Below are 18,002 nucleotides of genomic sequence, written 5' to 3'. Positions count from 1 at the left end.
TAATTTTTTATTTCAAGGGGGTATCGATACCATCCTTAAGGTATTGGTACCCTTTGAATTTCTTCCTGAATTTTTACTCTTGAGGTATCGGTACCTGCTGAATGGGTATCGATACCCCCTTGCACAGAAATCACTTTTAAGCCCGAAAATTCACTCATTCTAACTCGAATCTTTAATAACTTAGCTCCTTTAATACCCTTAACTCCAGGATACATACTCAAACATTTTCCTAGACATTTAATACATCTTTATCTTCAAAATCTCATCCTCAATATGGAAATCAAAAATCATACCAATTTTCCAACATGTTTATAATTCATTTCTATTACTTCTATCTTCTTAATTAGACCATTGACAAGTCAAATTCAACTTAAAAATCCATTTATTTTCTTAATCAATAATTCACTTAAAATCATAACTTGAAATTCTTTGAGTATTAAACTATCCTAAGCTTCTCTTAAGCTTATTTAACATCCCAAGAATAAACCAACTCAAAACTTGAAAGAATTAACCAACTGAAAGCATTCTCACCTTAACAATGGAGACACAGGAAGAGAGTGAGAAGAAGCTTGTATTCTCCAGACTTTTCATTTCTCCTTTCTCCTTTCTCCTTTCTCCTTTCTCCTTTCTCCTTTCTCCTTTCTCCTTTCTCCTTTCTCCATTTCCACGTGTTTCCACCCTTTAATAAGGAAAAAATAAAAATCTTCCTTAGTTAATGACCACTATACCCTCTCATCTTTCCAACTTTACTATTAAGTCCAACATCAAAATTCTCCAATTAAGTCTGTGAACTTTTAACTTGTTTCGAAATTGAGCACAAAGTTTTCAAAATTTACAATTTAGTTACTAACCTTGTTTTGGGATATTACAAATCTCCCCTCCTTTAAGAAAATTCGTCCTCGAATTTTAACTGCGCCTTATAAATGAAGATATTGTCTACATATATCCTATTCATATTCCCATATTATCTCCTTAATATATCCATATCATGTCACTTATCATGTAGACAGTAACATTAATTCTTATTACTCAAACTCATAAATCGATCAAATTCCTTATCAATCTTCAATTGCCTTGCAATAATAACAGAACTTTTTTTTCCATATTCACTTGAATACCTCATCAACTTCCTTACTACATATAGATCATTCTTTATTTCGCTGACTACATTTACTTGAACAAGAAACATAACCTTAAATCTTAATTATAAATGATTAAAACATACATTTTACAGAATCAAACAATCTTTCACATCATCTGACGAACCTTTCTTACTTCTAGTCAACTTATAATTTATACCTCACATAACCTTTATCATATTTAATTCGTTGGACTCCATCCTTTTTATTTCTTTATCCATTTATCCTTTTATAATCAAAATCTCCTTATACATAACTAAACCATATCTTTTCCCTCATACTCCCATACTCTTTTATATTACGTATATTTATCCCTAGCTATCACTTTTTATCACATTTTCATGACTTTGATAGTCAACTTTACTTTTACAAAACCTCATTCTTTATCTTCTCTTGTACTTGTATTTCTCTCAAACATATGAATCCTTATCTCATTTACTACCTTAGATTTTCGTACTTAGAATACACCACCATATCCAAAGCCACATCATACTTGGTTAATTTACCGTGACATCATCTTCTAATTCTTTAACCCTAATACACTTATTATCACATAATTTGGTTAGCCAACATCAGTACTTCCAATCTAGAGTGTAAACTTTCATCGAACCATTCATATACATTCTTTCCAGTCAGAATTAATCCACCAATAATTTACTTAAGTTATCAAACCCACATTCTTTCTCATACATTATGCAATTTCCTTTGCTTAACTCAACATTCCAACTTCTTTTGTCTTGTAAACTAATCACCGATGTACACATTCTTAAACTCTTCCAAAATAATATCCACATTAGTTAATCCATTTTAAATATTTTTTCTTCTTCAATTTACATTATTTCTAACAAAACTCTATATTCCTTCCACCACTTCCATTTTTAAACTTAATTTCATATCCATTCTTAACTCCTTATTTAATATTCCAATATCAGACTCTACTACTCAAGTGTGTCTGGCTTTTATCAAAGTTGATCCTCTGACATGGAATACAACTAATTCAAACTGAGTCTATAGTTAAAAATAATAATCTCTGTCTCTCTTTGATAGTGCTTATCTTTATAAAATATCAATTCTCTTAATCATTCTGAGCTCTCTCTAGAACTTTAGCACAATTAACTACTTCTTGAAAAGGTAATGATTTCAACACCAATAACATCCTTTTTAATCTGAGCACAATTCTTCCACAAACCACTTGCATACATCATTTTTCTTTAAATTAGCTTAACAAAAATTCCTTTAATTTATCAAACTGCACTCTTATCCATACACGCTACGATTCCCTGTTTCTAACTCATAAGCTCTGGCTTTATATATATTATATGCTTGTCACTTATGCACTTATTCTTAAACTCTTCTACAAATTCTCACCACATCATTTGATCTTTTAACATTCTTATGATGACACTTGTTCACCATATTCTATCTTATCCGCATAATAACACAACTAATCCATATCAATTTTCTGATTCAAAACAGTAAAAACCTTCTATAACTATTGTTATATGATTTTAACTTTCTGAAATCAACATTTAATCTTACGTGGTACTTCCTGAGGTGTCTGCTCTTTATCCTGTCTGGTTAGGGCATGTGAATTACTACCACCATCAGGTTTATCACCTCTCGATTCACTTCGACCATTCTCATAACTATCTTATACTAATCTTATTCTATTAGCAAGACAACATACTCCTTACACTATCAGATCAAAAATTTACTTTTAGTTGGCATGTACACATTTTAAAACTCATTTGACCTTCGGTTTAAGTCTAGAATCGGATAAACCTTAGCTCTGATACTATTAAATGTAACACCCTCAACCTATACCCGACACGGATACGAGTCTGAGGTATCACATTGACTTTTCAAAACAATTTCTTTTTCCAAAAGAATGATATTTCTAACTTTTATTAAATCAAAATGCATAAGTTATACAATTTTAAATCAAAGAGTTTACAAAACTTATCAGAGCGAATAAAATTCCAATCTTTTAACTACATGCCAACAAGATTCTGTATAACAAAATACATATTATTCATTTATCTTCTGATCTGACCTTCAGTAAGGAGAAACTAACATGTCTTGCTCATCTTCGATCCATAAGCTTTTCAAAACCTACGTGTGAAACACTCACACGCTAAGTCTATGACTTAGTGAGGCATATAAAACATATAACATAAACTATAACTTCTAACAATGCATGAATAATTAATGATATCATGACATAGAACCTCATATCCAATTTCATAAAATAAATACATACACAAATATTATCATATCATATATGAGTTTTACTATTTCATATTCTTATAATCATTTAATTTACACCACTTAGCTTATATCACATTCTACTATCATCATTTAAGTCGTTTACTTACATAATTCCTAATCATGTAATTTTGATCACAATTTCACATATCTTATCTCTTATTTCTATATGTTTTTATTTAACATTTAACCCATAAATTCTCGTTACATATTCTATATCATATTCTGGTATACTAATTTCTTATATTCTCTTATATTCAAATATATCATACCAACATATTTCACATGGAAACTATAATATATGCAATAAATGAAACTCATACACTCATATCCAATTTCTCAATCACATATAACAATCATATTAAGTTTATTTATATTATCTCTTTATTGGCCCATGTACACTTTGGAGAACTAAATATATGTGAGTTCATTGAGGTTGTGCACTTATGCTGTCACCACAGCTCGAATAAATTCCCACTAGGGGCACTGAATATTTGTCTCGAATGACCACTATGTCCTGAAGGACTACTCCTTAAGAACCATATACATAATACAATTGACCAAATAAGTGTACCGAAGTACCATATATATGTTCCACATAATTATATATATGTCCCGAATGACCACATAGAACCCTCGACTCTTGGCATGTCAACTATACCTCTAGCTCTCATGACACGTAACATGGGCATAATTATTATGTTTACCATATTTTCACATAGCCATATCTCATAGACACATATTCTTATAGTTTCTTATCATATCACTCATATAATATGGCTTATCTCTTGTGATCTTGTAATCATATCACTTATACTCACATAGCTCATATCCACATGGCTTATCTCATATACATATGTTCACATACTTTACTGTCACATAGTTTATACCCTTTTCACGCATAGTCACCTAGATCCAAATTATTTAGCTTACTTCACCTTTCATATATTCATATAATTTATTATCACCTAATTGATATCTTAATCACATAAGAATAACATACATTCACACATATCATATAACATATACAATAATATATCACACATATACCCATATCAATAACATGTTTATATTTATGATTTCATGTATGCTAATATAGGAAATAGACTTGTCACAAGTCTTATTTCCATTCATCGTCATATACTAATTAAAATGCACTCACCTGGTCTCAATAGTCTTTACCATTCTCTTATCTCTTTATCAATGATTATTGCTTGTCGATTTGTCCATACATTGCTCTCGATCGATATATGGTATATCAGCATCCCAATATCATGATTATAATTCTTAATTTTATTAAACTAAAGGAAAGACGAAATTTATTTTCTATTTAAAGTAGGTATCGGTACCCCCCATAGGGTATCGATACATCCCTTAACTGAGGTATCGGTACACTGCCTACGTATCGATACCCAAATTACATTCAATAATTTTTCATTTCAAGGGTGTGTTGATACCATCCTTAAGGTATCAATTCCCTTTGAATGTTTTCCTGAATTTTTACTCTTGAGGTATCGGTACCTGGTGAATGGGTACCAATACCCCCTTGCCCAGAAATCACTTTTAAGCCCGAAAATTCTCTTATTCCAACTCAAATCCTTACCTTGACTCCAGGATACATAAACATTTTACTAGATATGTCATACATCTTCAAAATCTCATCCTCAATATGGAAATCAAAAATCATACCAATTTTCCAACATGTTTATAATTCATTTCTATTACTTCTATCTTCTTAATTAGACCATTGACAAGCCAAATTCAACTTAAAAATCCATTTATTATTTCTTAATCAATAATTCACTTAAAAACTAATTTTACTTGATCCCTCATAACTTGAATTCTTTGAGTATTAAACTATCCTAAGCTTCCCTTAAGCTTATTTAACATCCCAAGAATAAAACCAACTCAAAACTTGAAACAATTAACCAATTGAAAGCATTCTCACCTTAACAATGGAGACACGGGAAGAGAATGAGAAGAAGCTTGCATTCCAGACTTTTCCTTTTCCTTTCTCCATTTCCACGTGTTTCCACCATTAATAAGGAAAAAAATAAAAAACTTTCTTAGTTAATGACCATTATACCCTCTCATTTTTCCAACTTTACTATTAAGTCCGACATCAAAATTCTCCAATTAAGTCCCTAAACTTTTAACTTGTTTCAAAATTAAGCACAAAGTTTTCAAAATTTATAATTTAGTCACTAACCCTATTTTTGGATGTTACAATGCAACATTGTTTTATTTAATGATTTTTGGCAGGGCAATATTACAACTTTTACACGCCTGAACCAAGACATCAAAGCAGGAAATGTGAGAAATGTGAGAGATCTAAAATGTAATCTCTCCATTGATAAAATTATGAATGATTTAGAGGGATCATTTGTTGAGGCTTTCTTAGGAAATGGTTGAGCATATTTTTCTTATGTTGTTTCCCAAAGTTTTCTTCTTCATAACGTTATATATCTTCTTCTTATTTCTCTTTTAACTCTTTTTTTCTCTCTCTTCAAGCAACAAATATAAAAAATTATTCCTTCTCTTCTATATCCATGATTGAACCTCAACAGTCATGAATATTTGTGTCACCTTAAAGAAAAGACATTTTGAAAAATAATGAAAATGTGTAATAAATGGCAATAGAAAGATATTATGAATCATTATAGATGTATTATTTTGAATAGTTTTAAGATTCTTTAAAACAATATATGTTTGAATTTTTTGTTGTTTAATTTGGGAATATTCTGAGAATGAAAAAGTGATTTTCCATCCCATAAGTAGAGGTGTGTAAAATATATGATCTAAATAATTGATTCGTTTATTCGATGATCTAATATGAAATTCAATATCTGAACTAATTTTTTTTGGATAATTTAGATCGAATATCCAATACAATTGGATAATCAAATCGAATATATATATAAAAAAATCTCAGTTTTATGGCTTCAAATGGTTAGAGAATGTAGAGTTATTATCCTTAATTAACTATTTTAAATTTATTGCCGCAGAGAAACGAAAGGTCTCGCGAATCAAATTATTTATTTGAATTTTCATCTAATTTTAGACAGCAAACAAGGAACCTTATTTGCTATAAGCAATGTTTTTAAAACCGGACTGGACCTTAAACCGCTGAAGGTACTGGTTCACTGGTCAACTGCGGTTTCAATCGTATTTTATAAAATAATATTTTTTTAAAAATTTTACATAATATTCAAGCAATATTAATATATATAGCACTTTTTAAGTTTACAATATTAAAAGGTATAAAAATATCACAAGTCATAACATATAAGTTAAAAAACAAAAAATCAAGTGAAACAAAATGATTCAAATTAACTACAACACAATATTTAATGTAAAACATATTAAATAATAAATATAATTATATAACTATAATCAAAAAATAAATTTGGAGCTGAAAAAAATCATAACAAATGATATCTTATGGTTTAATTTTTTTTAAAAAAACAATCCTACATGGCTAAGAAACATAGAAGAGCATCCCAAAAGTCTAAAGAGTAAAAATATGAGAACAAAACAATCCCACATGGCTAAGAAACATAGAAGAGCATCCCAACTGACTTCTATAAATACTAAAAGTAATTTGACATTCAAAATCATGGAGCCTTTTGGTGAGCACAGAGCGAACTATTTTTTCGTTTTAATTGAGCTTGAATTTCATGCTTCAATCGAGCTTCTAAATTTTTTTTGAGTTCGAGCATTTTCGAGTTCAAGTTTCAATATTATATTTCGAGTTCGAGTTGAACTTGATAATTTTTAGTTCGTGAGTTTTTTAGTTGAGTTAAGCTTACTTTTAAAGTTTTCAAGTTCGAGTTGAGCTCAGCAGTACTCGAGTTTGACTCGGCTCGTTTAACAAATGATGTCATTTGGTTTAATTTTTTTAAAAGAAAAAAAGAGAACCGACAGTTCACACCGGTTTTGCCGATTTTTAGCCAGTTCACCCCGGTTCTTCCGGTTCTTTACCGGTTCTGTGCTAATCCGGTTTTGGGAGTTAACCGGACCGGACAGGCCACCGGTTCATGGTTCAACCGGTCGAACTGGCCAGTCCGATCCGGTTTTAAGAACATTGGCTATAAGTTATTAATATTACACATTATTTTAATATTAAATATATACTACTAATACAATATGTAGTTTTATTTGTAAAGAGTTCTAAATAATTTCTAATAATTATTTAAGTATTTATTATTAAAATAATATTAATAATATATCTATAATAGTCTATACCAACAGTACTCCAGGCTCTCCCAATCTCAAATATGACACACGTAATATCTGGATTTTCTAAGTTCAATTTTAAATTTTAAACACAAAAAGAGGAAGCTAAATCGCATATTTCTCTTCATCTAATTAGAAATTTTAAATGATATCTCCGAATCGGATATATGGATATCCAATTTTTCAATTCGAATTCGGATCAATATTTTAACTATCGAATTTTAGATATTTGATTTTTCGGATCGGATCTGATACCCGAATTTACACACCCCCTACCCATAAGCAATACTTAACACTCAAAAACTGATTTAAAATTATAGTTGAAAAATGATTTTTTAACCTAACCTCAATAGTTTAAATTTCTAACTTTTATGTAAAAAAATCTTTTTTGGTTAAATTATTTTTTTATCCTTAAATTATATTTTCAATTTACAAAATAATGTCTAAAATGATCATTTAATCTTTTTAAAATCACTTTTTAATATAATTCTAGAGAGTCAAATTTTAAACTATATTTTTTAAAACACCTTTTAAGGTACTTTTTTACATCAATTTTAAATTATTATCAAACTGGCCAAGTCAATATAATACATACACATTCCAGATATAATTATTTAAATTTTTTTAAGTTAAGATAATATAAAGTAATGTTTGTTCTAAGTACTATCAACCATTTGATAATAAACATTTAATCACTCTTTCAACAACTGATGCTCGAACTCCTGACCTCCAAAAATAATAACATTCATTTAACATAAATAATTTGATTGGTGCTACAATTATTTAAAGTTGAAGTGAGCCCGTGACCCAAGTATTACTAAAGTTGCTCTATGGGGTACACCTCGACCTAATGGAGGATCACTTACCTTTGGAATTTGGAATTAAATTCTTTTGTCCATATGTAATGGACATGCAGTTGGAATCAATTGCATGTCAAATGTCTCCTTTATTAGTTGAATTGGGATTACAAAATAATATATTATGGTTGGATTATTTGTTACGTAAGTTGAATTAAAAAGAAAATTTTTATATATTAAAAGTTAAGAGGGGGAGCCGTTATCTTTAAAATATAATTTCAGGGGATGAAAGAAAAGTTTCGTATTGGATTAGGTGTAAGCAAAATATCCATTTTAGAATGAAACGTAGTAAATATCAGTTTGGATTACTGAAGAGATAATTGGGATACAGGTCGGTACGCCGTAATGCGATGGAAGCTCGATCACGCCTCATCCAGATGCCAAGGTTCCTGGACTTGGAGCCTTAATTAAAAAGATAACTAAAAAGGTCGAATTTCACTATTAATCCTTACACTCTTTTACCTATGGATTTAATTCCTACATTCTAATGTATTAAGTTTAGTTTTTATACTTCTCGCGTTTAGAAATTTAAATCTCGACACAAATAATAAAAGTACAGATAATTTAAAAGAGATCAAATTCAAGAGCTAAATCAATTACATATAGTAAGAGACAAAAAAAAATTATTTGATGGACTAACGACTATTGTTGGATAAACACCAAATTCTTAAATATTAAATATGCATGAATTAAAAACACCAAATCACTGTCAGAGTATATAGACGGAATCTATAACTTAAACATAATAAAAGGATTAGTAAAACAATTTGACCAAATAAAAATGTCTTAATTCATCTTGTCCAACCGACAATGATTAAAACGCGGTAGAATGGCCGCCCCCTCCATTACATTACCAATTTCCAGTTTCTATCAGAGAATCTTCCCCAACCATAAAACATCCTTCCACGCGTCACCCCAATAAACGTCCGAAACAACCTTAATTCTCTGCCCAAATCAAACCAACTTATAAATTCACTCATTCATCCATTCTCACAACATTCTTCAACCTCCAAACACCATGGAAACCACCTCTCTTTTTAACAGTTGTTCCTTAGCTTCATCACTTCCGCTTAGTCGTCCATTCTCCGGCAAATCGACCACATGTCGAAAACCGTTTCAGAATTGTGGGGTCGAAACGAGATTCACACAGTCACAACTTCGATGGCCAGCTGGACGGGAGCATGATCGTGTTGAGACGGCGGATTCACGAGATGAGGATGCAAGAACGATTACGAGCGCCGAGGCATTGGATGGAGTGGGAGAAGGAGTACAAGAAGGCGAACTACGACGCCGATGTTTGTGAAGCAGTAGGATATTGCAATCCAAGTTGATGGAAACGAGACCGAGCTTGGCTTTGGGAATAGCGGTTCTTTTCTGTTCAGCCTGCCCACTTCATTCGCCATTGTTATGTATCACGCCATGCATCTGATAAAACTTTGACATCTTCTACTTTGTAAGCATATTTGTTGGAAGTCTTCTTTTATGAATTCACTTTCTGTATATATAGAATGTCCCAAGCTTAGATATATACAATACCCTTAATTTCCTTAGTATCTAATTATTTTATTTTTGTTATATCTATTCCAAATTTATTTGGTTGGATTGATCTTTGCACAGCATAATATTTAATATTTAAATATCACTCCTTCCAAAATTAAACATCTAAAAAATTATAACCTTTCTATATGATTTCTGATAAAAGTTATATGAATTGTTAGGGTCAAAATTAACTAACAGATGATCATATCAATTAGGCCCATCAATCTACGATTAATCATAATAATTATATATCTGACAATAATATCAAGAGTCATTTTTAAATTTTTCAATCAAAATTAATAAAAACATATATCACAAATCACTCTTTACTATTACTTTCCCTTTTTTATGAAGATTAAAATTTTTCATATCGATTAACTATCATCAAATCAATGGTTGTGATTTTTATTTAAATAAAAAATATATTACTAACAATTCATATGTCCTCATCAATATTTTTATTTAAAATTTTAAATAATTAATAAAATATTTTAAAATAAAAATCTTAAAATGTGGTTTTTAAGGCATCGAAAATGAAAAAAAAAATTTAGAGACAATAGTCAAAAAAATGCTCATAGTAAAATATTAAATCTAAATATATGAAGAAAAATAAAATCTTCCATCGAGAATGACGACCAAATTAAAACCCAATAATCTTTATAAAATCTCATTGTCTCTGTCGAATGAGACACTTTATGAAGTGATAAAAGAGTGGAGAGTGAACCAAACAATCCGTCAAGTTGCTTTGCTACACAAATTCTAATTACATCGGCAAACAACCTTTTATCAAAAGAGAAAAATCTAACTATATGTGATCACCAACAAACCAATAAGAAAATAAATGTCGTAATGTCTTTTGTGTGAGAACCAAAATGACCGTAAAGGTATGCGAAAATGTACCAAAAATCATAAGAATTGTGCCACAAGAACAAAGAAAATGCATGCCACAAGAGCAAAGAAAAATGTGTTACAATGATATAGATTCTTATCCATAATTAAAAAGACTCAAAAGAAAAGAAAATAAATGACAATATAAAAAATCAAGAGAACTAATAATCCCGATGGTTGACAACTAATATTGAGATTGATGTCGCCGTCAACTAAACAAAAAGAAAAAAGAAAACGATACAAAAATATTGAGAGAAAAATAAGATAAAAATTAAGAGACAAATATGGTTATTTATATTAACATGTTTTCAATTAATCTCTTCTTAAAAATTAATTTGTTTTCCTTTAACATAAAATCTTACGTCATTTCCTAGACCTAGGTGATATGATATATATGTTACCACCTTCGTTAACGATTAAATGCCCCGGTTTTCTCTTAAGCTTGGGTCACTCGTCTCTCTCTCTCTCTTTTTTATCTTGGTTGTTTTACTCACAATTTAGAAGAGGGGGAAAATTGTCAACTAAAAACCTTTAATCATCTATTTTAGAGATTATCGTTGACTTTTTTTTTTTATGCATGTATCTTTAATATTTTTTATATTTTAGCTTATAATAATTGAATCTTTATGATAAAAAAAATCATTATATATTTTATTTTGTCTTTTGATATATTTTTTGTTGTATTTATCGATCATTTGGTCGTTCTCTTTTTTTAATTTTCTCATATTTAGATTTGAAATGACATCGACTAATTAAAATGACGCTTATTTGTTATCATGTTAAAAAAATTATTATATAGTTTATTCGCATGTTGTGGTTCATTTGCAGATGTAACTATATCTATTCATATTTATTTTTTGTTCAAATTTTTGTGAATGAGTTTTTAATCTTTTTCCTTATATAATGTTTGTATAATCTCAAGTAACTAATTTTGTATATCAATAATTATAAAATATCATAATTATATATTTAATTTACATTAATGATTCTAAATTTATTATAATTTTATACATTTTTCTTTTTAATAAAAAACTAAATGTTTCTACTCACATTAAAAGAAACATTACTTAATTTTTTATCTTTAGGTTCTTTCTCACTAATGTTATCAATTTGACCCCAAATCATAATTTGATAAAATATGTCGTTCGTTAGAACTTACACTGATATAATAATTTTAATTTGATAAAAAGGCATGTGAGGTCTCTAAACTTAAAAAAATCAATGTAATCCTTATTTTATCTTTTGGATTAATATGACCCTTCAATTCGGAAAAAAAAACCTTAATGTGTCATTTGACCAATATTTTCCGTCATTGATCAATAGTTCAGTTAATTCTTGTGACATGACACGTTAAGCAAATCAATTCTCCTTTTAATGCGGTTATAAATTAGGTAAATTACACTATTCATCATTCAATTATCTCATGTCTTCTATTTGGTCGCTAAACTTTAAAGTTTTCAATTTAATCACTCAACTTTTAAATTATTTATATTTAATCACCATAACTTATTTATTATTCATTAGGCATGATATGACATTTATTATTATTCTTATTTTATAACATATGATTAAATATATATTATCAAATTAAAATTTCAAAATTGTGATTAAATAATTACCATAAAAATTTTGAATCAAATGTGTTTGAAAATGTATCTTTTTCATCATTCTTGGGAAAACCCAGTTCTTGGTCAGGCGGTGTCGATCGTCATTGATCGGCACCAGTCGTTGCTCACCAGCGCGAAGAAGAGAAATCTTGGTCTTTCAATTATTTTCTTAACCCCAAACTCAAATTTAAACTTATTTTTTTTTTTAAAAAAAGACACGACAGATCTTGATTGGGAATTGGGTTTTCCCAAGAATGTTGAAGAATAAGTGAACATTTCATAGAAAAGTTCAAACCAATTTGATTCAAATTTTTATGGTACTTAATTTAATCACAAATTTGAAAATTGCTTTAATTAATATTAGTTTAATCATATATTAATTAATAATAAAATAAGAATAAAAAATCACATCATACATAATATTAATAAAATAAGTTGCGATGATTAAAAATATGAGTAATTCAAAAGTTGATGGATTAAATTGAAATTTTTAAAGTTTAACTAAAATGGGAGAAATAAGATACTTAAATGATGAATGTATAATTTTTACAACATTAACAAATTATCAAAGTATCACATTGAGTTTTTTTTTTTGAGTTGAAGTGTCACTTTAGAGAAAAAAAAATAGGACAAGGGTTACATTGACGTGCCACGCAGCGGGAATTGACAGAGTTATTACTCAATGATAAAAAACGTTGGTCAAAGAATCACATTAATTTTTTTAAGGAAAAATCACATGGATCCAAAATATAGAATAAGGGGCATTACCTTATAATTTCACCCTATTTTTAAGGAGGTGACAGCATAATAATGGGTAATTATATTAAATAGTCACTTAGTTTTAAAGAATTATACTTTGTTCACTAAAACTAAAAGAGCTTTTATTATCCTTGAATTTTAAGAATATTTTCAATTTAGTCATTATTGGTACCTAATTAGTACTTACACTATTCTTTTGATTTAATTAACATTGGAACTTTATAGTTTTCCTGAACATGATCATTGAAATCATTGAAAAATATTATTTAATAAAAAATTGTTGAAATTTGTCACTCTAAAACAACGAATTATCTTCACAATATTCTTTATAACAACGAATTATAGTTTTTGGTTGGTTATATTGTTCCCATAATCAAATGATTCATTCTTAATGTAATAGTTTATGTATCCTCTACGTTAAGGGAAAAAAACCATTCAAAGGTTTTTGCCATTATTCATTTAAATTGCTGTGTAATCATGAGTTAAAAATATTTCTAACGTGATATAGTTAATAGCGAGAATCAGGGATGGACACAGATTTATAGAGAGATGTGAATATAAAATATTATATTAAAATATTAAAGGATATGAGATTATAAAATTTTAAAGAATATAAAATTAAAAAAATTGAACGAAATATAAAATAAATATTTAAAATATAAAAAAATTAAAAAATTTAGAAGACAGCACTCAACATCCCTCCATCTATACGAGATAATAATATTAATAGTGAAGTATGGAATAGATATTGACGTTGTTCATCAGCACGAACTGTTTAATGACAGGATATTTTGTTTAGATATAGATCGTTTGATTTTAAATTAGTCTATTTATATATAAACTATTATTTATGTAGATAATTTGATTTTAAATTAGTCTATTTATGTATAGATCATTTGATTTGAATAGTGGTGAAATGACAAGTCGATGGTAGTAGGGTAACAGACGAGATTCCCTGATTTCTATCCATCACTTACAGAGAGAGAGTTAAAGTTTCAATGGACAAACAACAATCGTACGCTGTATTGCAGTATGAAGGTATTGAATAACATGCGTCAGACTTGTTGATATAAATAATATTGTTTGGTTCAACCAAATCTACCGTGGAGTTTACTTTTGTACGATGTGGCAATCATAGTTTCGTCCACGTACATAACAAAATAGAGTGCGCGAACTAAGGAGTTGAAGTGAAACTAGATTAAAAGTTGGATGCTTGGCTTGGTTATATGAACTTATCAAGTAAAGCCTCAACTAGATTCTCGGCCCCCAAAGAAGGAAGAGAAATGTTATTACAGATGTGCACTGTAGATGCGTACCAGCTGTAGAACCATGTTTTTTTCCCCCTCTCCCACTATAAGAGGGTTGCTTCAGGCCTTTTTTTAAACTTAAGTACATCATAAGCATTTGTTTCTTCCTTTGTTTTTGTCCCACTTTTATAATTTCATTTCTCTCCAAGGCAGTGTTGTGATGGTATTTACAGGTGAAGGAGCTCTCTTCAGTCCATTACGAGGCAGCCGAGAGGGCTAAAACTTGGCTGTTGACTCGTTGGTTCAGAAGCTCATCCATCACAACTGGGCCTGGGAACTATGGTGGTTGTGTTTGTGATCCAACGATGCAGGAGCTGCGTTAGTTCTATCTGTCACGTCTTGGACTGAAGGGAGCTCCCTCTAACTATATTAACATCTATACCAATATAATACGATTTTTCCATGTATACTTCAATTCCATATGGCTGATTAGCCATACTTTTCTTGCTGCAGGCTGCTGGCTGCTGGCTTATTAGTAAAGAAGATTTAAGATCTGAACGTTCATTCTGCTGTTTCTCTTTTTTGCCGATTAAACGTTTAAGCAGTGTGAAAAATCCCTCGGAACTTTTACTTTTTTGCAACCCTGTAGCTCGTAATGGTTCAATTCTTTTTGTAAATTTTGTTTACTATTTTATGAATTTGTGGATCCAATTTTATATTTTTATAAATATTTCAAATAAAGTAACGTTTATATTTGTGAAATTTATTTAATTAAAATATTTTAAACAATAGAGTTTAAAATTTGAAATAAAAATATAGAAAACAAATCTGAACTCATGAAAAGATCTGAGTTCATTCTTATTGCTCCAAAACAGCATACTACTAGCAACACATGTTACCTCAATTAATGTTCGATTAACAAATATACAGCACATTTGGGTTAATTTTATCAGTGTTAACAGGTAATTATGATCAGCGTATTTCATTATGGTGTAAAACGAGAAAAAAACACGCCTACGGTGCCGGTAAAAGATTCTTATACTTGATCGTTGTTTCGTCTTGTTGTATCACTACTTGAACCAATTTTGTTCGAATCTTTTTACATCAATTTTATTCGAATCTTAAATAACACTATTAATATTTATTTAACAGATGTCTGCTCATCCGATCTAATGTGTAATGTGTATTCTATGCAAAACAATATTTATTTTATTTATATCTCTTAAAATAATTTTTAACGTATAATGTTATCATAGTGACAGTATGTCCAATTTATAATATAAATAATATATATCGATACCTTCATTATAAAGTCGTCCAGTTTACAATATTAAAAATCTTTTATTTTTTTCAAATTAAATATCTTATAATTAAAAGAATAGTGATTTTTTCTAAAGATTTTGAATTCAAACATCAATGACTATGTATAGATATTGAGTGTTTGACATGGTGAGAATATTTAGAATATATTATTTTATAATCAATTAACTTAATAAAAAAGATTAATTACAGATTGACCACTTATGTTGTGTTAGTTCTTTTCATCAACGATTTAAAAAACTAATATATTGATACTTTTGTTTTCATTTAATTAATATCGTTAACAATTAATAGATTAAATGACGTGATATTTTGGTATAATTACACAATTGATTTTTATTTATATATTATCTCAAATTAATTATACTTTTATTAAATTAAATAAATTAATCATCCAATCGAATGATGTTGCGTATCACTAGTGTCACATGTCACCGTTTGATTTGAAGAGTAACTTTATTTTAATTTATTAAAAGTATGACTATATTAAGAGAATTTGTAAATAATAAAGACCAATTGTGTGATTATATTAAAATTTTAATTGTCACGTTACTTAATTATTAAATGTTAACGACAAATAACTCGTGATGATTATATTTTAATTAAATAAAATAAGTGATCATATATTATGTTTATTTAACCCATTAATACTGACGGATAAATTTATTAGCCCATTGTTGGATCTGTGTGCCACACTTCGAATTCCCCTTTTGGACCCCATTGCCACTCGAGGGGTGTGGCCTATGTCTCTTTTGCACAGTGGGTTGCTGTCATTCTTGTCTATATCTTGGTTTATCACATGATGGAGCCACCGTTGGAGTTCTACGAAGTTCTTGAAGAAGAGACTGAAATTGAGGAACATAGGCCGCTGGTCAATGATATCAGCAGGCCTCTTCTCATTGAAGCTGAATGGCCAGGTATTGAAGAGAAAGAGACTGAACATTCTAAGACACCGTTCATCGCCAGGGTTTTTAATGGCACATCTGATCATTCCGCAACCACTTTTCCCGAGCTTGATATCAATGGAGAGACCGGTGGAAGTGATCATGTGTCCATTCAATGCTTGGCCGAACCTAGAGTAGTCAGGAGGATCCGAAAGGTTTTGAACAAACTCCGATACAACACATACTTCAGCCCCCTACAATTGCATCTTTACTATCTATCATTGTTGGTACAGTGCCTCATTTAAAATCAGTCTTTGGATACGATGATCCCCTATCTTTCATTACAGACAGCTTGGAGATTTTAGCCGGTGCAATGGTGCCTTCCGTGATGCTCATTCTCGGTGGTATGCTATCCGAGGGTCCAAACGAGATACTTCAGCCCCCTACAATTGCATCTTTACTATCTATCATTGTTGGTACAGTGCCTCATTTAAAATCAGTCTTGGATACGATGATCCCCTATCTTTCATTACAGACAGCTTGGAGATTTTAGCCGGTGCAATGGTGCCTTCCGTGATGCTCATTCTCGGTGGTATGCTATCCGAGGGTCCAAACGAGTCTAGGCTCGGACTCAGAACTACCATCGGCATAATCGTGGCAAGGCTGCTGGTGCTTCCTTTGCTAGGAATAGGGATCGTGACACTGGCTAGCAAATTGAACCTTCTTGTAGCCAGCGACGCAATGTACCGGTTTGTGCTCTTGTTGCAATACACTACACCAAGTGCCATTTTATTGGGAGCCATTGCGAGTTTGAGGAGTTATGCGGTTAGTGAGGCTTCAGCACTTCTCTTCTGGCAGCATTTGTTTGGCCTGTTTTCATTGTCTATGTATATAGTGCTTTACTTTAGAACCATGTAGTTTGATCAATTAGCTTGAAAAACCTTGTTGGTTAATTTGTTAGTAGGATAGTTTCATCAACATTGCTGCTGTCCCCATTCCATCCAAGATGTAATATTTTGAGATATGATTTGGTACACATACTATTTGCAGAATGAAGATTGTGAAAACTATAAAATTAGACATAATATAAAAAATTTACTCAAATTATACTTCTTTTCTCATTCAGATATTCCGAATTTTTTAATTTATTTTAGTTAACGTAAATATCTAACATTACCAACAATACCATCTTAAGTTGTAACAATTGTTTAAATAATTTGTTATATGATACATGTTTATAAAATTTTGAAAAAAAATTATT

The 18,002-nt window shown here is 29.9% G+C and overlaps 1 pseudogene; it reads left to right on the top strand.

Annotated features, from left to right (window-relative positions):
• The first annotated feature begins 9,515 nt into the window (after positions 1–9,515).
• On the top strand, positions 9,516–17,659 carry LOC120149162 (annotated as a pseudogene).
• Positions 17,660–18,002: the final 343 nt, after the last annotated feature.

The sequence above is a fragment of the Hibiscus syriacus genome, unplaced genomic scaffold (genome assembly GCF_006381635.1).
Source record: "Hibiscus syriacus cultivar Baekdansim isolate YM2019G1 unplaced genomic scaffold, ASM638163v2 tig00110989_pilon, whole genome shotgun sequence".
Taxonomy (NCBI): Eukaryota; Viridiplantae; Streptophyta; class Magnoliopsida; order Malvales; family Malvaceae; genus Hibiscus; species Hibiscus syriacus.
The sequence above is the reverse complement of the archived record's forward strand: the minus strand, read 5'-3'. Positions and strand labels throughout refer to the sequence as shown.